Source organism: Sarcophilus harrisii, chromosome 4 (genome assembly GCF_902635505.1).
Source record: "Sarcophilus harrisii chromosome 4, mSarHar1.11, whole genome shotgun sequence".
In the NCBI taxonomy this organism is placed as follows: domain Eukaryota; kingdom Metazoa; phylum Chordata; class Mammalia; order Dasyuromorphia; family Dasyuridae; genus Sarcophilus; species Sarcophilus harrisii.
In genome coordinates, this window is record NC_045429.1 from 329,479,891 (window position 1) to 329,503,722 (window position 23,832).

The 23,832-nt window shown below is 39.0% G+C and overlaps 1 long non-coding RNA gene across 1 annotated transcript; it reads left to right on the plus strand.

The window, feature by feature from the left end:
* The first annotated feature begins 415 nt into the window (after positions 1-415).
* Positions 416-23,606, plus strand: LOC111720533. The gene is made up of 4 exons (XR_002770180.2): positions 416-481; positions 892-1,088; positions 1,206-1,391; positions 23,493-23,606. It is a non-coding gene; the product is annotated as an uncharacterized LOC111720533 (long non-coding RNA).
* The last annotated feature ends 226 nt before the right edge of the window (positions 23,607-23,832 follow it).

The window sequence follows — 23,832 nt, forward strand, 5'->3', positions numbered from 1 at the left end:
TGATTATTCCTGACCCAAAGTCACAGTTTGCCAGCGTCTGAGGTCAAATTTGAACTCATGCCTTTCTGATGGGCAAGTCAAGCTCTCTCCCATATGCTATGATCTTATAGATTAACTTAGTCCAGGATCGTTACCCTGGGGTCCATGAACATGTTTGTATTGCAATATTTTGATAATCATATTTCAATGATAGGTTTCCTTTGCAATCTTTTGCATTTAATTTGATGCATTGAAAAATATTCTTTTGAGAAGAAGGCTTCCCCAGATTCCCAGAGGGATCCATGATACAAAAAAGACCAGGAAACTTTTGAGCCACCCTAGTTACCTTTAAAAAGTAAAAGGGCTCTCAAGTAGGACAGGGTTCTCATTGGCTAAGTCAGAAGGGGAGGAGAAGAGAAATCATTATGTAGGTTGGGTTGGAGGAAAGATTACACGACTCAAGCAGTTTGGTTAGAGCCTCCCTTTTCCTTACTTGTTCAGGGTAAGAGAAAATTTCAGGGTGGGACAATGATTGATGAGCTCTGTGTGTGTGTGTGTGTGACAGAGAGAGAGAGAGGAGAGAAAGGAAGGGAGGGAGGGAAGGAAGGAGGGAGAAAGAGACAGAAAGAGAGACACTAAGAGAGAGAAAGTGAAAGAGGGAAAGAGAAAGTTAGAGAAAGTGACACAGAGAGACCGTGAATGAAAGAGAAAGTGAGTGAAAGGTGAGAGGGAGGAGAGAGGGAAGTAGAGATGAAGAGAGAAAGAGACAGAGAGAGACAGAGACACAGAGAGAGAGACAGAGAGAGAGAGACAGAGAGAGACAGAGAGAGAGAGAGAGAGAGAGAGAGAGAGAGAGAGAGAGAGAGAGAGAGAGATTGAGTTTATTCCCTACTCCATATCTGTTCTTTTCAGATGACTCTCACTGACCCCTGGTTCAGCTGGATTTTTCTTCTCCTCCTGGCCTGCTTACAGGACCAGCCGGTTTCAGCTGACTTCAAGGAAAAAACACCTATCAGACCCAAGTGGCCAGGCAAGAAAGCCAGCCCTGTGACTCTCAGGAATTACTGGAGGTCCATGAGGCGCTTTTTGGATTACCAAGAGAGGTTCTTGTGAGTTTGTGTGTTTTTGTATATATTTGTGTTTATTTCAGTGTGCCTTTGAAACGAACAGCCTCTAACCCATCCTTCTCCTTCCTCTTCCTCCCTCTACCCATCCTATAAGTATAGAAGGAGAAGGCCAAAGAGATTGGTGATCCAGCACTCCAAAGACCTGACCTCTCCTTTACTCCCTAATTTATGGATTCCAGAAAGACCTCACCCCATCAAACCTCTGATGTCCATTCTTTCCCCTGATAAAAAGTTCAATCATGGAAGCAAGTGGATCTCTGGATTGTCTCCCTCTCTCCCTACACGGTCAGAACTTCTCTCTGGTGAATGGCCAGATTCTTTGTCTGGGACATAGACAATAAAATGGAATCTCTGGCAGAGTTTCTGGGCTTTTCAGGGGGCTGTCATAGGGGAAGGAACCTGTCTCCCTAGGGGCTGAGAGTCATAGGTACTAGGGGATCTTTTGGAGGATGCATAGGAAAGAAAGCTGAAAGACTCATCTTTACCTTTTGACTCTTTACAGAGTTCAATGTAAGGGAAGGAAGACTGATTTTAAAGTCCAAAGACTTAGATTCTAATTTTCTCTCTGGCACTAAGTAACTCTGGACTTGTTTCTTCTCTGTGTCTCAGTTTCCTCATCAGTAAAATGAGGAGATTAGAACCTTTAGGGCACTTGCCAATTCTGATATTCTATGGCAAGTCTTGAATCAGGATATAGGGTGAGGAAAGGGTGGGAGATGAAACTCCAGAGATGTCAAGATTAGTTAGGGATATGGGGGAGGGGGTCTTAGGTGAACACTAGTCTCATCCAGAGCTTGGGCCAGGATGAGCCAGAGTGGCTCAGATGGGCTTACTGAAGATGTGAGAGAGTGCTCAAATAGAGATTGTGTTCTTGGGTCTGAGAACTGGGTAAATATAGGAAGGAGGTGCCCTCCATTACCCTATTGACCTCATGCTATACTCCAGATACCCTCAGAGCTCCAGTTCTTGTTCCTTAACCAGACTCCTTCCCTTCCAGCAGCCTTTGTGATTCTCTGGAATTCCCTCTCTTTCTTTTGTCCCCTCCTTCCCTCAAATTCCTGGTCTGAGGGTCATCATCATCTTTGTTCAGGATCCTTGGTGGATGTTGTAAAAGAGGCAAATTTCAGACCATAGTCAAAAATTTGAATGGACTACCTTGGGTGAGAGGCTGCCCATTGCTGATTTTCCCTTCCTCCACCCACATCTTTAGGCATGGATGGATATTTTAGTCTAGATGTTGTTTTTTTCTTTGTTCTCCGAGAAGACCATGACATCAGAAAGGTGATACATGACTTGCAAGTGAATTGGATTTAAGTGAGAGAGGCCTGTGCAAAGTCATCAGCCTCACTATCTTATCTAGAGTTATCTAAGTTCAGTGGATCAGAATGACTCTCCAGTCTTCCATGGCCCTGATTCAGTGGCCAATTAACCTTCTTAAGTTAAGGTCTTTTCCAGGTCTCAGTTTAACCAAGACAATGTCTATTCAATGATTTAAGATAAGTAAGAAATGAGGCAGAGAATGACCTCTTTTACCTAGTTTTTTAAAAAAAAAAAAATCTGTCTGTCAGGGAAGATTTCTGGCCAAAATAGAAATAATTGATATTTATACTCACTTTAGCTATTAGAATTCAAACAATGACTGAGTGAGGCTTGGGCTCATTATTATTGGCCAATCTTTGAGAGCCAGAGTGATTTGGGTTTGAGGCATGATTCATAAAAAAGAAATGTAGCACTTAAATCCCAAGATATCTTCATCAGAGATCAAAGTTTACATTATTTTGGATAGAACATTCACAGATGGTATGATATGCTATGTGAACAGAGGGAGAAGAGAAAGGGGGAGAGGATGAAGGGATAGAAAGAAGACAAGGCAGGAAGTAGACGGGAAGGAAGAAGGAAGGAAAGAAGGAAGGGAGAGAGAGAGAGGGAGGAAGGAAGTGAGGGAGGGAGAAAGAAAGGGAGGGATGAAGGGAGAGAAGAGAGAGGGAGGAAGAGAGGGAGAGAGAAAGGGAAGGATGTAAGGAGGGAGGGAAGGGAAGGAGGGAAGAGAGGGGGAGAGAGAGAGGAAAGTAGGAAGGGAAGGAGGGAAGAAGGGAGGGAGAGAAGAAGGAGAGAGAAAGAGTGGGGAAGGAAGAAAGGAAAAAAGAAAGTAAGAGAGGGAGGGAGGGAGAGAGGAAGAAAGGAAAGAAGGAAGGAAGGAAGGAAGGAAGGAAGGAAGGAAGGAAGGAAGGAAGGAAGGAAAGAAGGAAGGAAGGAAGGAAGGAAGGAAGGAAGGAAAGAAGGAAGGGAGAGAGGGAAGGAGGGAGAGAGGAAGAAAGCAAAGAAGGAAGGAAGGAAGGAAGGAAGGGAGAGAGGGAGGGAGGGAGGGAGGAAGGGAGGAAAGGAAGGAGAGAGGAAGGGAGGAAGGGAGGGAAGATTAGTGAAGCGAAGGCAGCTTAATTCTATAATTAGTAGATGCCTCTACTTTCCAAGAAGTGAGATTTCAGTTGATTCTTCGAGCATCACTTTCCAGCTTTAATTTCATTTACTAAATTAGACGTTTTGTGGAGGTCTGGAGACAGGAAGAATGGATGCCCAGTTGTCTCAGAGCACCACCATTTCACTGGGCACCTGTAATTCAACTAGAGATTTCCCAGGCACAGATTCTTGGGAGGTGCCTGAAAGAAGCGGATTTGAGATTGGACACTGAGTTGGATGAATCCAGTTTGTTTCATACATATTTGAGAAACAAACAACAATTAAACTGAGGGGAATCTGTAATCAAACTGAGAGGTGACAAGACATTTCCTAAGGTCTCTTCACTAGAGCTTAACTGATGAAGAATAGACTTTGAGTTGTGTGACTTTGAGTTGCAAATTGAATCCAGCTTGTTTCTTACAATTGTAGAATATACAAAAAGATGTGACAAAAAAATGCTAGGAAATTTATAAATGAGAGGGTTTTGATCAAGACATATTCCTGAAAGGTCATCTTCCAAACTCTTAACTCTATAAATGACTTAATTTGTGACAGAGGTACATACATCTAGCTAGTATTCAAATGTTAAATTCTATACACAAGATTGGGAAGAGAAAGATAAATGCTGTTTTAATCGTTAGAACACAGGTTTGTTGTCATAGGAGATATGAATGGTAGGGTCTATTAGCTGAATTTGAGAACTTAACTCCTGATTGAATGCTTAGATTCTCTCCAAACCCAGTACGTACAGATGCTAACTGGCTTGACCATTTTGATTCTATCACTATTATTGTTCTGAAGACGAATTAGGTAGGGCGTTCTTAGTCGTTAAACACATGTGGATGTGGGAGATCTATGTAAATAGGTCTAATTTGACATGGGAATTGGGAGAAGTCTGAAGGAATTCTGATCTGATCTGGATTGATTCTCTCAAACTCTCAGTACCTGTGCAGATCTAAAACTCTCTGGGTCTTGGACCACCTCCGTTTTTTCTCTCCTCTCATTATTGTTCTTGAAAACCGATTGGGTTAGGGGTTCTTCTCCTTCCCTGTGGATGTGGGTGGATCTATTAAAATAAGCCTAATTCTGATCATGGGACAAATTGCAGGAATGTTCCCTTGCTGGATATTTTTTGAGTCTATCTTTGGCACTGGAACCAATCTGTGGCTTTAGTAGGTGGACAGTGGGGTAGGAGAGTGTGGGAGAATTGGAGAGAGATCGCCTCTGACTATGAGCATTGTGCATGGCCTAAGGAACAAGGAAAAGGGGGAAAACTGAGTTTTCTCTCCCTAATACACTTGGTAATATTCTGCGTTGAATAAATGGATGAGAACAATTTGTTCCAACGATCATGAGGCAAGCATTATAAAGTGCTTAGAAGTTTGGTCAGACTTCGAAGACTTCAAGGTCATCCAATGCATCTGGGCCATTACATTTGTCCTTTCACTGGACTGATACCTCTGTAAGAATAAGGCTGATGACTTTGTACAACTCTGCCTCACTTAAGCCCAATTATTATGATTTCATAATATCATTTGAAAATGAAGGATGGGGACAAAAGAAAGGAAAAAAAAAATTAAGGATGAACAACAACCCCCGGTATGGAAGATGAGCAGGACATAGTGTTGACTCTCTTTTCTTTATAAAAGGGAAAAACTAATTCCCAGGGAGGATGTCTAATTTCAGCAGCAGTGTATGCACTGCAAAGAAGAGTAAGGAAGTTTGCTCTGGTGACCCAGGTGTCTGCCTCCCAGGCTTTTCTTCCTGACTTAGATTAATCTTGGGTTTTGCTTTATGGAAGGCTGAGGATATGCTGGTAGTGGTAGGTGGGACTCAGTGGTAGCTTGGTCAATGCGTCTATCTCTAAGGACACACTCCACCTCTAACTGTCCTTCCCAGGTACCCCTTCCACACCCACACCAAGATAGCTGTGGGTAATAGGGACAGAGAGAGCACTTTGCTCCAAGAGGTCCCTTGGTGGGAGGTAGAACTTGACTCCCTTCCCCCTCCCTCTGTGTTCTTCTGCAGGGATGCAGGAAGGGGGGAGGATTGTTGACTGTGTTTCTTTGTTAATGACTAAATTCTCTGCGGATGAATGATTTGAGGAACTTTCAGTAACTTCTAAAGAGACTAAATGACCTTAGGGTTTGAGAGCAGTGAGATCAAAGAGAAACCAAGTGTTTGGGAACAGAAATAAACAGAAAAGAATTTTAGTTCAGAAGAGGAAAGATTTGGTTTTGCAAAAGCAGCAGTTTGGGAAAATCTCAGCTCAGATAGATAATGAAAGAGTGACCGAGAAACAGTGATATGGCTACTGTAGACGTCAGATAATGGTCTGCACCAAAAGTTAGGGTTTGGTCAGGTGAAGAATTCCCAATGATCATTCTCTTTGGCAAAAGGCAGATTTATTTAGGGGACTAAATTACAGACAAAATAAAGGTACAACAGACACCAGAATGGTAAATATGAAATAGAGGTGGGAGAGCATAGAAAGGGGTTTTAATAATTAAAGCTAGAAAAGTCAAGTTCCTTAGTGGAAATTTGCTATTTATCAGGAGAAGGAAACATCCCATGAGCTTGGGGCATGCCCTTAGCTGGCAGGCTAAATCCTGAAAGAGACTTTGCACCCCCGAAAGTTAGCTAGGTATAGGAAGGAAAAATAGGGTCTGGAAAGACACCACAAGGCATAGGAGAAGGGGAAGAAGGAAGACTCCATGAATCAGAGCGCTGTGGCAGATTGACCCAAAGGAAGTTAGTATAGTTTGTAAATAGAATTTATAGGGAAAATTTAACCTCAAGCACATGATTAGGATTTCTAATAGGACGTGGCAAGGTGAGACTGACAAGACTCAGAGAGAGTGGGTTTCAGGGGTTTAATATAACTTGGATTTCTGACTGGAAACCTCCCTAGAGTGTGGGACCAAGGAGCGAAAGTAATTTCTATTGGTGCTTTTTCCCTGCCTGCTTCAGGGATCAATTCTTCAGTTTCTCTCTGCTCAACACACCCACCATTCAGGACCTCATCAATAGACATACTCAAATACCCCAAGTTTGGGACTACCCCCTGAATAATTATCTCTGGCTGATATAACCCACTTGTTCTGATTGCCACTGGGAAATTCAGATGAAAGCTCCAATATAGCTCATGTCTAGGTCTCTACTAATGTGACTAAGAGGAATCTCAGTTCTCATATAAACATTCAAGGTTACACACATATAATGAATATAGGAAAGACTTTATTCCACCATATAGAAAATATAAAAACAATAAGAAAGACTCAGAACAGCTTGGAAAAGATATCATTCTCCATCTTCTCTAATGAGGTCTGCTTTGTTCCAAGGTCCTAGGAACCCTTACTCATAGCACCATTCTGGTTTAGACTCGTTCTTTCGAGTCATCTAGGTAATAGATAGAGTGTGGGACTTGGAGGCAAGAAGCCTGACTTCACAACCCAGGTTGGATACTCTGACAATGGGACAGTCACTCACTTCTCAAAGCCTCAGTTCCTCCAGAATCAAATGAAATACTATTTTTAAAGGTAAATTCTGGGCATACATTGCTCAATAAATTCTTGTTCCCTTCCCTTTCTCCCACTTAGGGATGGGAACCATTTTGCAATTGCTTAAGGAACCCCTCATGAATCCCATTTTTCTTTTTTCTTTTTCTTTTCTTTTTCTTTTTTGCTGAGGCAATTGGGCTTAAGTGACTTGTCTGGGGTCACACAACCAGGAAGTATTAAGTGTCTGAGATTAGATTTGAACTCAGGTCTTCCTGATGTCAGGGCTGGCTCTATCCACTGCCCCACCCAGCTGCTTCAAAGACTTGAAATTCCATGAGAGTTGCCCTGTCATTTCTGAATTTTGTGTTTCTTGATCGGTTCTGTCAAGTGAATGAACCTTACTTCCCTGAACCACTTCAAAACAAACAAATGTGCCTAATTTAAAAAAAAAAAAAAAAAAAAAAAAAGCAATAACAAATAAGAGAAACACTAGGAAAGAAACTTTTAAAAGAAAACAAATTTTTTAAATAGGGGTAAAAGGAATGAACAAAGAGATCCTAGTGAAATGAATAAATATGGATGCATGAAAGTGAGGAGAAAACCCTAAACTAAAAAGAATAAGTCTTCAATAATATGAGTTAGATTTCTGGACATCCTACAACAATCTCCAGTTTGATTTAGAATCTCATTTTCTCTATGGTGCTGATTCCCACTTTTGCTCCTAAAGCCTTGGGCTCTGTTCTGATCTCCAGTTCCTGAGTCCTGCCTCTGCTTATTGGACATCTCCAACTGGATATCCAGTAAACATCCTAAACTCAGCAGATTCAAAACTGAATTCTTTATTTTTCCCTCCTTCTCTACCTTCTAAATCTCCTGTCTTCAAGGGTATCGCCATCCTTCCAGTAACCCAGGCTTATAATCTGAGTGTCATCCCTGACTCCTAACTCTCTCATCTTCCCTTATCCAATCTATTGACAAGTCCTGTCAATTCTGTTGTTATATAGTCGCTTCTGATTCCTGTTGATCACTTTTTGGGGTTTTTTTTTTGGCAGAGACACTGGAGTGGTTTGCCATTTTCCTTCTCTGACTCATCTTACAGATGAGGAAAAAATTGAGGCAAGCAGGGTTGAGTCTCTTGCCCATTGTCACACAGGTAGTAAATATATGAATTCAGGTCTTCCTGATTCTAATCGTGGTGCTCTATCCATTGTACCACCTCCCTGCCCTCCTGGTAATTCTATCTTAGCATTCTTTCATATACTTCCCCTTTTCTACTCTGTTACTGACACCACTTTAGTGCAGCCCTTATTACTTTAAGCCTAGAATATTGCAGTAGTCTGCTTTGCCTGATCTCTCCCTACTCCATTCCATCTTCCATTCTGCTATCAATGAATCCTTTTAAAGTGCATGTCTGAACATGTCACCTCCTCTTCCCCATGCAAAAATCTTCACTACCTCCCTATCATCTCTAATAAAGGAAAACTAGTTTTTAGATGGGGGTAAAAGGAATGAACAAAGAGATCCTAATGAAATAAATAAATATGGATGCATGAAAGTGAGGAGAAAACCCTATTAAATAAATAAAATTAACTATTAAATCCTATTATACTTTTAAAATCCTTCATGGCCTGACTCATCCCAACTTTCCAGACTTCTTATATGTTACTTCCCTCAACTTGATCTGTGATCCAGTGATTCTGGCCCCTTTGCTAATCCATAAACAAGACAATCACCTTCTGACTCTGCATTTTTCACTTTCCCTTTTCATCAAGCCCTCCTGGCTTCTTTCAGTCCAGCTAAAATCCCACCTTCTATTAAAAAAAAAAAAGCAAAACAAAATAAACCCCCACCCCAAAACAAACAAACCCTTTCCTGATCCCCCTTAATGCTTCCCTTTATTGATGATTTCCAATTTAGTCTGCCTCAGTCTTCTTTATACCAACTCCTAGAGAGCAGGGGCTTTTTGCTTTTCTTTGTAGCTGTGTAGTTTGGCATATAGCGGATGCTTACTAAATATTTATAGACTAATTCTAAGGGAACATATTCCTCGTATGTGTATAAGGAAGGTTTGGAATTTATAAAATTAGAAAGAAAATCACTGCAGGAAAGAGTATTTAATAAAACACATTGTGCATCAAATCAAAAACTGGAACATGGAAAAAAGGCAGAAAACTTCAGGGAAGTATAATTTCTGAGCAGAAGAATAAATCAGGAAGAACAAAAAAATGTAGAGCTGTATACATAAACAATATTCTAGCCTCTGATCTTTTTAATCCACTTGGCTATTCCCTTCTAGCTTTGTGTGAACTCCAGACTTTGTATCACTGATTGTCTTTCTCCTACCCGGAAAATTTCCCAAACATCCTTAGTTCTTATTCCTCCGTTTCTTTTTTAATTTGCTACTCTTTTCTCTTTGTAATCGTTGTCTTCTGAGGCACTTCCCCTTTGTTAATTTAGTAGTCAATACCTGGTAAAATTCCCTGGTTGAATAAGCAGATGAGAGTAATTTGTTCCCATGAAGGTGGCTGAAGCAGACAGTGTGGAGGCTTTAAACTTAGTCAGATATCAACAATTCCAAGGACGCCCACTGTATCCCGGGACATTTCCAGTTGTTCTGACCTTGGTTCTGCCACTGGATGTCAATGACTCAGGAAGAGAGTGAGACTGATGACTTTGTATATACTATTTTATTTTCCCCTAAAACATGCAAAAATAGTTTTCAATATTCACCTTTGCAAAACCTTGTGTTCCAAATTTTTCTCTCTCCCTTCTTCCCATTCCCCCCAAGATAGCAAATAATCCGATAATAGGTAAAATGTGCAATTCTACTAAACCTATTTCCATATTCATAATGCTGCAAAACAAGAAACGGATCAAAAAGGAAAAAAAATTACAAGAAAGTAATAAAAAACAAGTGAACAAACAAAAAACAACAACAACAAAGATGAAAATACTATGCTTGATCCACATTCAGTCTCCATACATCTCTCTTTGAATGCTGATGGCATTTTCTATCCAAATCTTGGAATTGCCTTGAATCACCTCATTTTTGAGAAGAGCCAAGTTCATCACAGTTGATCATCACATAATCATGTTGTTACAGTGTGTACAATGTTCTTGGTTCTGCTCACTTTACTCAACATCAGTTCATGTAAGTCTCTCCAAGCCTCTCTGTATTTATCCTGCTGGTCATTTCTTACAGAACAATAATATTCCTTAACATTCATATACCACAATTTCTTCAGCCATTCTCCAACTGATGGGCATCTACTCAGTTTACAGTTTCTTGCCACTACAAAGAGGGCTGCCACAAACATTTTTGCACATGTGGGTCCTTTTCCTTTTTTTTTTTTTTTAATCATTTCTTTGGGATACAGGCCTAGTAGAGACACTGCTGGATCAAAGGGTATGCACAATTTGATAGCCCTTTGGACATAATTTCAAATTGAGGCTGATGAGTTTGAATAGTTCTGCCTCACTAAAATCTAATTCCTATGTGCAGGTCAAAACATGACCCCAGGAAGTCATTGGTCCTCTTTGAAAATGAAGGATGACTAAACCCAAAGGGCTATCCAACTGTGCACATCCTCGCATCCAGCAGTGTTTCTACTAGGCTTGTATTCCAAAAAGATCATGAAAAAGGTAAAAGGACCCACATGTGCAAAAATGTTTGTGGCAGCCCTTTTTGTAGTGGCAAGAACCTAGAAACTGAGTGGATGCCCATCAATTGGAGAATAGCTGAATAATTTATATGAATGTTATAGAATACTATTGTTCTCTAAGAAATGACCAGCAGGATGTGATTTCAGAAAGACCTGAAGAGACTTCTATGAACTGATGCTGAAGGAAGTGAGTAGAACCAAGAGAACACTGTACACAGCAACAACAAGATTATGTGATGATCAATAGGGATGGATTTGGCTCTTTTCAACAATGAAGTGATCCAGGTCCATTCCAATAGACTTGTGATGGAGAGAGTCATCTACATATAGAAAGAAGAGGGTGAGGGCTGAATGTGGATCACAACATAGTATTTTCATCTTTTTTGTTATTGTTTTTTTTTCTCATTTTTTTCCTTTTCGATCTGATTTTTCTTGTGCAGCATGATAAATGTGGAAATATATAGAAGAATTGCACAAGTTTAACATATATTAGATTATTTACTGTCTAAGGGAGGATATTAGGGAAGGGAGGAAGAAAAATTTGCAACACAAGGTTTTGCAAGGGTAAATGTTGAAAACTATCTTTGCATATATTTTGAAATAAAAAGCTATTATTAAAAAAAAGAAAATGAAAAATGAATAACAACAACCTGGTCAGCCAGGTAACTTTTAGGGGCTTGGCCATTATTCACTCACCTGGGTAGGAGAATCTATTATTAGAACTCAGAGCCCTTAATTTAGTATAAGAAAGAACCTCAGACTTTATCTGGCCTAATTCAATCTTTGCATTTTACAGATAAGCAATTTTTGCCTTTCTTTGTAGCTATTTAGCCTAGCCTATTGTAGATGCTTATTAAATGCTTATAGACTAATTCTAAGGGTTGTATATCCTTTGCATATGTATATAGATATATAAGAAAAGTCTGGCATTTATACAATCGGAAAGAAGGTCATTGGAGGCCTAAGAATTGACTTGGGGTTACGGATTTTGAGCTGGAAGGTAATCTTAGTTCTCAACATTCTTCCTTCCCACTAACTCTTCTCTCACTCCCCATTATTTTACAGAGAGGGGAATTGAAGTTAAATGTTTATCTAGAGTCACATTGCTAGTGATGTGGTTGATGTAGCAAATGATATGGTTTGTAATCTTGGGCATCAAAGGATAGCATCAAATGTTAAGGTTTGGTCTCAATGGCTATTCTCTTTGGCAAAAGATAGGTTTATTTAACAGAAGAGGTTGCAGACAAAATGAAGGAGCACAATAGACACCAGAAATGGTAAATATGAAATAGAGTGAGAGAGTATTTGCAAGAAAGGGGTTTTAACAATTAATGATGGAAAGGGCAGAACAGGTTCCCTAATGGAATTTACAATTAGCCAGGAAAAAGGAAACACCCATGAGATTAGGGCATGCCCTTAGCTGGCAGGCTAAATCCTAAAAGGGATCGAGCACCCTAAAAGAATTAGTTAACTGTAAGAAGGAGAAAAACACCACAAGGGGCAAAGCAACATGAAGCAGAATGTCGTGGCAGACTGACCTAAAGGGGGTTCAACAAATATGGCATGGGCCATAGATAGATTTCATAGGGGAAATGTAACCTCAGGGATATGACTGGGATTTTTATAGGACATAGCTGGACTGCCCATAACCTCCACAGGGACTACCAAAGGACTAAACAGATTTTATATCACTCTTTTCACTGCTTGCTCTATGGAACAAATCCATTAATGCTCCAGTTTCTCTGCCAACTGCATCCAGCTACTGAGAACCTCATCACTAGTGTCTGAAACAGGACTTGAACTCCAAGAAGTTCAGATTCCACTCCCAGCTCTTAATCTACTCTGTCACTTTTTGATGTTGTTTAGTCATTTTTCAATTGTTAGACTCTTTGTCAAACCCCATTTAGAGTTTTCTTGGCAGAGATACTGAAGTGGTTTGCCATTTCCTTCTCCAGCTCATTTTACAGATGAGGAAACTGAGGCAATTGAGGTTAGGTGACTTACTTACCCAGAGTCACACAGCTACTAAACATCTGAGGTCAGATTTGAACTCAGGTCTTCTTATCTTCAGATCTGGCATTCTATCCACCGTGTCACCTAGTTGTGTCACTTGGTGGGTGGGTTGTAATGTCCGGGCTAGCTTTCTGGAGGTCCTCCGGAAGGGCCTGGGTCTCAGCAGGATAGACACCACAAGAATGGACAAGAATAGAGCCCAAAGTCTTTTTTGTCTCCTTCATGGTCTGTGTCTGTCATAGTCTGACCCAGTCTCCTCCAGCAGTCGGACAGCCCACCAGTCTCAACCAGTCTCCTTCAGAGTCTGACTTTATCCCCAGTTTTCTCAGCCCTTAAATACCCTATTACAATTACATCATTACAGCATACTGAGTATAAGCCAATGTAGAGTGATTGTATCATTATATCAAACTAGAGTGATTATGTCATTATACCATACTAGATATATGTGAACTAGAGACCATTACCTCAGCAATTCCACTGAGTTAACACCTTGTTTCAAGTATACTTCTCCAGACTTCTGGCCCTCTACAGTGGGTATTAATCACAGCACAAATTTAGGATTTGAGCCCAATTCTTCTGACTCTGGAATCCAGCTCTTCCTGTTACATGACACAGCATTGGGAGAGGGATGACTTGTAAACATACCCCTACAGATTTTCTCCATGTTTGACTAAGGCCTCAGGGTGGTCGTTGCCTTCTGGATACTACAGGAAGAATGGCAGCTTTCCCTTTCCCTGTTGGAAGGGCTGGTGATACCAACAGATCGAGGAGATGAGGGCAGCAATCCTCATATAGAGTTAATCTCTATAGTCATTTGGAGGAGTGGGGAGAGGGAGTAAGACGTTTCCTGTGAAAGGAACGGATGCTTCTTAGGTACTCCATACCAGGGTGTGTAAATGTGGCCAGATCTGGCTGTGGCTGGGCCCAGATTCCGTCAGGATCATATTTCTAGATTTTTGAGCTCCTCAATACTCCACCTTTGTATTTGGCTGGATTTTTTATTATTCCCTTTGTCTCCCAGTAAGCCCTTTTTGAAAAACGGGACTTTGATTTGGAGCTCCTGGTAGAAAGGATTAGGTTGGGCCCCACCCAGGAGAACTCCAGGAAGCAGGTGCATCCACTGTGGAGTCAGCGGCAGGGGCAGCCTGGAGATAACTACAGGCAGGTACCAGGCCGGAGCTTCAGTCTGTGGGGGCCTGACACCTTTCACACCTGTCTCCTCTCCACTCATACAGCTCCCAGGCTGCTAGATGCACACGTGCGTGGGCTGGAGTTAGGGGAAACGAAGTGCAAATCTGACCTCAGACCCTTCCTAGCCGTGTGCTCCCACGGCTCTCACTTAAATGCCTCCCTCAGTTTCCTTCACTGTAAAGTGGAGCTAGCTGAGAATCAGCCCTCCCTCACGGGATGATGCGGCAGCTAGGTGGCGCAATGGATAAAGCTTTGGTTCTGGAGTCAGGAGGACCTCGTTGCATCTCTGGCTGCAGACACCTCAGCGTCTCACTCTGGGCAAGTCACTTAACCCTGTCTTAATTTCCTCATTTGTAAAATGAGTCAGACAAGGAACTCTGCCAAGAAAATCCCAAAATAGTGTTGATTAAGACTGAAACAACTCAACCACTCAGAGTTATTGTCTCCCAAATGAAATAATCCATGAACTAAATTTAATTAAGCACCGATTATGTGCTAAGCCAGGGGTCCTCAAACTTTTTAAATAGGGGGCCAGTTCACTGTCCCTCAGACTGTTGGAGGGCCAGACTATAGTAAAAACAAAAACTTTGTTTTGTGGGCCTTTAAATAAAGAAACTTCATAGTCCTGGGTGAGGGGGATAATCGTCCTCAGCTGCTACATCTGGTCCATGGACCGTAGTTTGAGGACCCCTGTAATTTGGATAATATTGGTAAACATATATAACAGTGAAACCAGGGTTGTTGTGAGGATCAAATGAAACAATCCAAGAACTAACTTTAATTAAACACCTATTTTATGCTAAGCTTTGGATATTGGTTCCTCCATGAGGTCAGAGATTGTCTGTTGCCTCTTTTTTTTTAATTCCCAAAACTTAACACAGTGTTTGGCACTAACAGGTATTTAATAAATGTTTGACTGAATGCTAAGTGATAGAGATACAAAGAAAGGCAGGGGGAAATGGTCTCTGCTTTCAAAAAGATCAGTAATGGCGGAAAAAATATACAAAATCTATTGAGACAAAATATAGAATTAGTTTTGGATTTGTCTGAATAATGAATTCTCTGAATTGTCATAAATATTCAAATTTGCATTGTGTCTAATGGTGATATATCTTGCCACTGGAGCCCAGATGGCTCCAGAGGAGAAAGTTAGGCTGATGACTTTGCATTGCCCTCTCTCACTGAAATTTAATTCATTTACATGTCAAGGCACCATCTCCCTGCTGTCTCGGTCCTTTTTGAGTATTAATAATAAACAACAACATCTAATGATAGCCATCTCTGGTTGGGGGTGGGAGGAAGTGGTGAAGAAAAAAAATAAATTTGCATGATAATTTTATTATATATTTAAAAGGAATAGTAAAAGGAATGTACATGAGATATTTGTAGTTTCTTGTGAAATCATTTTTATTGTTATTATACTGTTATGGAAATGCTTGTTTTGTTCCATAAATTAAAAAATAAAATAGAATTTTAAAACCCAATACAAAACAAAGTTATATAAAAAAAAAAAAAAAAAAAAAAAACTGCCACGTGCCTTACCAGGCAAGCTTAGTGTCTAAGTAGGAGTGATGCTGACAGGATTATCTTGTCCCTAAGTGGATCCTTGTGTAATTTCTTGCATTGACAAGATTTTGAACTGATGCCCATAGTTCCTATAAACAATCAGGAGACTAAGCTATAGATGTTGATCCCCAAGTAATATTGTATAAATATTCCTCAATCACCAGTTAACTTTCGGAGGCAAGTATATTTTGCTTTTATTCTTTCCTATAAAAGTCCCCCTCCCCATAGTCTTGTTCCACCAGGAAACTTTGCCCACTTTATGGCATCATCACAAAGCTTTTTGCCCCTTTTCTCAAAGATGGTTTGAGCCTGTGAATTCTCCCTTGGATGACTCCCCACTTTCATGATTTCTTGTATTCCAGCAGTTCCAAACTTATCTTTCCAGACTTATTCCACTGTTTTTTTTTTGTTTGTTTGTTTGTTTTTTTTGTTTTTTTGATACACTCCAATTTCTAGCCCACTGACCTGTTATCTGTGACTTCCATCTCAGGATTCCATCTCCTACCCCTGCACCTCTTCCCTTTCAGTCCTACAGTTTCTGCCCCTTTTTCCTTAGAAATAATCTAATCCAACGCCATTAGGTGGTGCCATGGTACAAAGAGCACTGGACTTACAAGAAGACTCATCTTTCTGAGTTCAAATCTGCTCTCAGATGCATCCTAGCTATGTGATCCTGGACAAGTCACTTAACACATTTGTCTCAAGTTCCTCATCTGTAAAATTATCTGTAGAAGGGAATAAGAAACCACTCTAAGTGTCTCTGCCAAGAAAACCCCAAATGGGGTTAGACATGACTGAAAAGACTCAGCAACAATAATCTAATCCAATTTCCTCATTTTACTAGTACTGGAATTGAAACCCAGAGAGATTATGCAATTCATTCAGACAGAAAATAAGAACAAACTATTTTACTAGAGCCCCCGTATTTTATTATTTATTTATTTGGTTGGGTTTTTTTTGCTGAGGCAGTTGGGGTTAAGTCACTTGCCAGGTTCACCCAGCTAATAAGGATTAAGTTAGATTTGAATTCAAGTGCTCTATCTAGGTGCCCCAAGCCCACATACTTTAGATCTAATCTGTCTGGGTGTTTGTCCCCATTTCTCACTGCCAATCCCATTTAGTGCCCTTTCTCAACCAATCCAGATACAAGAAGCTGGGTATGGAATCAACAATATTGGATTATTTTTCCTTTTCCCTACTATATTTGAGATGTCTTACGAGTCTTTGAGGGTGGAGTGGAAATATGTGTTCATTTAAGAGTATTGCTTTCTCTGAGAGTAGGTTCATCTTCCCAACTGGGCACTTATTAAATGCTAGTTGAAATGAGGTGATTTACAGTTCCAATTGATCTGTAATGAACAGAACCAGCTATAGAACACTGGGAAATGAGTATGGACCACAACATAACATTTCTACTCTTTCTTTTATTGTTTGCTTGCATTTTTGTTTTCTCTTCTCAGGTTATTTTTACCTTCTTTCTAAATCTGATCTTTCTTGTGCAACAAGATAACTGTATAAATATGTATACAATACATACATAATACATACATAAACACATAAATACAAATATATTGTATTTAACATATACTTTTAACATATTTAACATATATGGGACTATCTGCCATCTAGGGGAGGGGATGAAGGGAAGGAGGGGAAAAGTTGAAACAGAAGTTTTTTGCAAGGGTCAATGTTGAAAAATTACCCATGCATATGTTGTGTATATAAAAAGCTATAATTAAATTAATAAATTAACACCTTCCCCCTCCCCCCAAAAAAGAAATGAGGTGATTTAGGCCAATTTCAATAGACTTGTGTTGAGATAGCCATCTAGAGAGAGGACTATAGGGGCTGAATGTGGACACAACATAGTATTTTCATTTTGTTTTTTTTTTTTTTAACTTTTGTTTTTTCCCTTTTCGATATGATTTTTCTTGTGCAGCATGATAAATATGGAAATATGTTTAGAAGAATTACACATGTTTAACCTACATTAGATTACTTGCTGTGTTCTAGGTGAGGATGGATGGGTAGAGGCAGGGAGAAAAAATTGGAATACAAGGTTTTGCAAGAGTAAATGTTAAATACTATCTTTTCATGTATTTTGAAAAATAAAAAGCTATTATTACAAAAGATTTTAAAGGGGAAAAATGAACAAAAAATAAATACTATTTTTTTGGTTAAATGCCTAGAATATCAGGCTCTTGTTGGTCAAAAAGTCTAGGGGCTTAAGCTATTAGCTAATCCTCAGGAAAGACAAAGAAATAGATTTCTTTTTTCCTCCCTTTACCCCAGGTTTTTCCTCTACATATTCCTTTCCTTCTCTTCTCCTTCTGTGCAACATCCCATCTCCTTCCCTCCCCCCTCCCCCGCTTTTCCCCCAATGCAACAGCTTCCCTTTCAGCAGGGAAATTCACTGAGCTGGAAAATTCACTTGAGCTAAAAGGTACAGGTAGGATCTTGTATGTAGGGGCCCTGGGTGGCCAAATAGTAGGGGCAGAATGTTCTGAGTCACCCAACCCTAGTCTCCATAGCATGAAAGGAATGGGGGAGGAAAGATGTGTATTAATGTTGAAATTAATTGCTCCCAGAGCCAAGACTGACAGAGGCCAAAAATGGAAGACTCTCAGAATTTAAAAGTTAAATGACAATCCAGTCCCATCCACCTCCTTTTGATGAGGTACAAGTCACAAAGGTGGGGAATCATCTGAAATAAATTCAGACTCAAACCACCTCCAGGTGAAGGGGGAAAGCTTTATTATAACACCATAAGGTTGGTAAAGTTATTAATGAACTTATAATTAAAGTGAATGTGTGAGGATGTACCCAAGTTCTATTTCCAAAGATATATTCACAGAATTTTAGGAAGATAAAATGCCCCCAAGAACCAAAGGAATGACAATAGTGCCCCCTTTTTTGTAGGGCCCTTTCCCCTTTGCCGTTGCTGCATTTGTGTAGGGAGATATTACTCCTGATTGGCTGTGAGATCACCAAGACTGTGACACATTATGCATAGGAAAATATTTCTTGGATTGTTGGAGAGACTTTAAAGATATGGTGAGGATAATGGGCAAAGCAAGGAATTTAAATGCCTAAAGAGAGGCCCCAAAGAAAGCTTATCCTTTAAAATGTCCTTTGGTTCCAAGTATGTGTTCCTCCATAGATTAAGAGGGGATTTATCAGATAAGATCATTCTGTCCTGATCCTGCTGAGATTTTATCTTGCTCCTGAGTCATAAAGCATCTTGAGTCTCATGCATTCCATTATCGAAAGTACTCCATATAACTTCCTTAATTATGTTTTATGACATCACTGGGTTTGCTGACTTATCTGTTACTGCCTTTTTGTAATAAACCTTTGGTGGGTGAGAAGCTAAAATGGCCTATATAAAACTGTTACATTCCTGATTTGAGGTATGTGTGTGTGTGTGTAGGGAAGGGTTATTTGTTTCCTAAAATGACTTTTATCTTGAATCACAAAAGAAATCATATTTTTAGATTGCAAATATTTGGTGTATGACACATAATTCTAGCCAAATTCTACTCCCCGAATATGAATATTGAAGAAAAAAAGGAGTAATTACCTAGTTATGGCCATCTTCCTACTCCCTAAAAGCAAAAATAGAAGTCTTTCTTGGAGGCATTCAAGATCATATCTATCTAATTAAATCGCTACAATATGGATCCCTCTGGTCCTTGTCGCTTCGTTTAAACCCTTACACACTGCACCATAAAACTACAAAATATTAGCACCAGAAAGAACCTTAGAAAACATCCAACCCAGCTTTCTCCTTACACAGAGGCTAACAGGGAGAATCATAGAGAGCAAATAATTTGTTTAAATCAGTCACTGTTAAAGGCTGGACTAAAATCTAGGACAAGACTAATGTATTGTCTCCCCTCTGTTGTTAGAAATGAGGGACCTGTTCTCTTGACAGAGTTTGCAGTTTAAATAGTTTCTTTCAGCAAAGGATCATGTGGGAAAAGAAACTTGATTCAAGCCCAATCTGGCCCAGTTGGTTTTTACCTTCACAGAGTATTTTTTCTATGTTGGGGTCAAATACTAGGCATATTCCTAAGGTAATGCATGCTGGCATGGGAAACTATAATGGCTCTTGACTTGGATTTCCTTAACAGTGACACAGATAATAAGTACTTGTTGGGTTGCAAATTCCAATCTTCTAACTATAAATTCATCTATTGATTATATCACCTATTCATAGATTTAGAGCTAGAAGCAAACCCAGAGATTATATAATAAATGCTATAGATTATAATGAACATAGCATTTATGTTTTTGTCTTATCCCCACTACTGTAAGCTCCATGAGGGAGGGATTGTGTATTAGCTTAACTTTTTTGAACCTATTTACCCCCAAATTCAGTGTTCTGTCCATAGTAATTGCTTACTACATGTTTAATGTCTTCTGACTCTCAGACTTGTGCTTTTTTCCCATCACAATATAGTACTAGCAATTTAAAGATATCTGTTATTTCTCCCTCTACTGACCACCCTAAATTCTTTTTCTCTATGATCTGGAGTTATTGGAGAAAACATAAAGTAGATTAGATTGAGAATAGAATCTGGATCTATGATTGTATTGGTCTAGGGAATTTCCAGCAGGGAAAATTTGCTTTAAAAATTCTGGTTGACCTTTGACTCAGCAGTGCTACTACTGGGCTTATATCCCAAAGAGATACTAAAGAAGGGAAAGGGAGCTGTATGTGCCAAAATGTTTGTGGCAGCCCTCTTTGTAGTGGCCAGAAACTGGAAAATGAAAGGATGCCCATCAATTGGAGAATGGTTGAATAAATTGTGGTATATGAATGTTATGGAATATTATTGTTTTGTAAGAAATGACCAGCAAGATAAATACAGAGAGGCTTGGAGAGACTTACGTGAACTGATGCTGAGTGAAATGAGCAGAACCAGGAGATCATTATACGCTTAACAACAATACTATATGAGGATCAATTCTGATGGAAGTGGCTATCTTCGGCAATGAGAGGATCCAAATCAGTTCCAATTGATCAATGATGAACAGAACCAGTTACACCCAACAAAAGAACTCTGGGAAATGAGTGTGGACTGGTTGCATTTTTGTTTTTCTTCCCAGGTTATTTTTAACCTTTCTAAATCCAATTTTTCTTGTGCAACAAAAGAACTGTATAAATATGTCCATATATATTGTATTTAAGATATATTTTAACATGTTTAACAGGTATAAGACTGCTTGCCATCGGGAGGGGATATAGGGAAAGAAGGATAAAGTTGGAACAGAAGTGATTGCAAGGGACAATGTTGAAAAATTACCCATGCATATGTTCTGTCAATGAAAAGGTATAACAAAATTCTGGTTGACATGTGCAAAAGTGTTGATAGTAGCCCTTTTTGTAGTGACAAGGAAACTGAGTGAATGCCCATCAGTTGAAGAATGGCTAACTAAGTTGTGTTAAATGAATGTTATAAAATATTACTATTGAATATAAGAAACAATCAGCAGGATGATTTCAGAAAGACCTGGAGAGTCTTACATGAACTGATGCTAAATGAAGTGAATAGAACACAGCAACAACAGGATTATGTGATCATCAACTTTGATAGATTTGGCTTTTTTCAACAATGAAGTGATTCAGGCCAATTCCAATAGACTTGTGATGGAGAGATCCCATCTGCATCCAGAGAGAAGACTATGGGACCTGAATGTGGATCACAATATAGTATTTTCACTTTTGTTGTTGTTGTTTGCTTGTTTTTCTTTTCTTTCTCACTTTTTTTTTTTTTTCCTTTTTGATCTGATTTTTCTTGTGCGGCATGATAAATGTGGAAATGTGTATAGGAGAATTGCATAAAAATCTGAAACACAAAGTTTTGTAAGGATGAATGTTGAAAACTATCTTTGCATGTATTTTGAAAATAAAAAACTATATTAAAAAAAAACTTCTAGTTGGCATCTTCGACAATTTATAGTCTTAGCAAGCTGACAAGAGGTTAAAATAGCAAGAAATTAAGTGACTTGTCCAGTCAAATAGCCAGTATGTGCCAAAGGCAGTACTTAGAGATTCATACCTATGTACTTATGGCCTTCTTTTCCCCAGGCTAAACATGCCCATTTCTTTCAAATGATCCTCATATGGCATGCTTTCAAGAATGTCAATTCTGATATTTTCCTGGCCATTGTCCTCTAGGCACTCCCCAACTTGTTATTTATATTTCTAAAATGTGGTGCCTAGAACTGAACACCAAGCTTCCAGTGTGATCTGACCAGTGGGCCAAATAAGACCTCTGCAAAAGGATTTCTTGCTTGTTAATGGTAGGTTCCTCTAGGGAACTTAGCTTGCATATTTCTCCTTGTAAATTGTTAAAAATTCCTCTTGGAATTTAGCCCATAAGTCTACAGTATAACAATAAAACCATTACCTCTTGATTTGGAGGTGGTTTAAACCTACAAATTCTTTTGACATACCACATGACACCAGCCCTAAATCCCAATATTCTTTTGGGGTTCAACCCCCACTACCCAATATTTGGTGGACTGTATGGGGAGAATCTTGAAACTTCAATAAATTTTGGGGGGTACAGTGCTTCTGCAGCCCCATCAGAGCTACCACATCACTTTCTGAAACCATGTCTCTATTACTATGTTACTTTTGTGGCTAAATTGCCACATTAAATCTATACTTGTTCATCAATTCTCTGATTTAGGAGGATTTTGGTTTTGCTTTTGCTATAATTACACAGGACTAAAAGTCCAGAGCTGAAAAAGATTAATAAAATTAATTAATTGACATGTAAGCTCCTTGAATGCAGGGACCTTTTAATTTGGTTTTATTTTTCATTTGTATCCTTAGTGATTATCATTGGAAAATAATAAATAATAAATGTTGATTGATTGATATATTTGTCTAATCAACAATAATTTAGAGTATTTTTTCACACAATCATATCTGGCTTTAATTTCTTCATCTGAAAATTGTTTATATCTTTTGACCATTTATCAATTGGGGAATGCCTTGTATTCTTATAAATTTCACTCAGTTCTTTATATATTTGAGAAATGAGGCCTTAATCAGAAACACTGGTTGTAAAAATTGTTTCCCAGCTTTCTGCTTCCTTTCTCATCTTGACTACACTGGTTTTGTTTGTGCAAAAGTTTCTAAGTTTAATGTAATCAAAATTATCCATTTTGCTTCTTATAGTGTCTTCTAGTTCTTATTTCATCACAAATTCTTCCTTTTTCCAAAGATCTGACAGGTAAATTATCTATTGCTCTCCTAATTTGCTTATAGTAAATATACCCTTTATATCTAAATCATGAACCCATTTTAACTGTATATTGGCAAGGGTTATGAGATGTTGGACTGCTATACTATTTTCTAATTTACTAGCAGTTCTCATCAAATAGTAAGTTCTCATTCCAAAGCTGGAGTCTTTGGGTTATCAAATAATAGATTTCTATGTTCACTGACTATTATGTCTTGTTTACCTAACCTGTTCCACTGATCTACTGCTCTATTTCTTAACCAGAACCGAATGGTTTTGATTACTGCTATTTTATAAACATTTCACTTTTTTTCAGTTCATTTAAGTGTTTCCAGATTTTTCTGAAACCATCCTGCTCATAATTTCTTACAGTCCAATAGTATTCCATCAGAATCATATACCACAACTGGTTCAGCCATTCCCCAATGGATAGGCATCCCCTCAATTTCCAATTCTTTGACACCACAAAAAGAACTGCTATCAATATTTTTGTAAGTCCTTTTTCCTCTTTTATGACCTCGTAGAAGTGGTACTGCTGGGTTAAAAGATATGCAATTTTATTTCCAAATAATTCCAATTATTTCCAGAATGGTTGGCTCAGTTCACAACTCCATTAACAGAACATTAGTGTCTCAATTTTTCCCACACTCCCTCTAGAATTATAAGGAAGCAAAATGTTAATTGCTTTCTCCTATTGAATCTCTTACATTTATCTTGGATATATTTTGTTTATAGGTAGCTGTTTTCATGTGCTCTCCTCCATCAGACTGTGAGCTACTAGAGATCAAGGACTTGGTATCCCTGCTGCTTGGTACAACAACTGGCGCACAGTAGAAGGTTAATAAATGTTTGTTTACTAACCAAAAGCCCAGAGAGTTGCAGTGTCTTGCTGAAGGTCATACAAATTTCAGGAGGCTGAGTTTGTACATACTCTCTGTACTCTTTCCCTATAGTTCTGTTCTTTTCTAGGAGGAAGACACACATACACACACACATACACACATACACACACACACACACACACACACACACAAATTCACCAATGTAAAAATAATGCAAATAAGATTTTATTTCT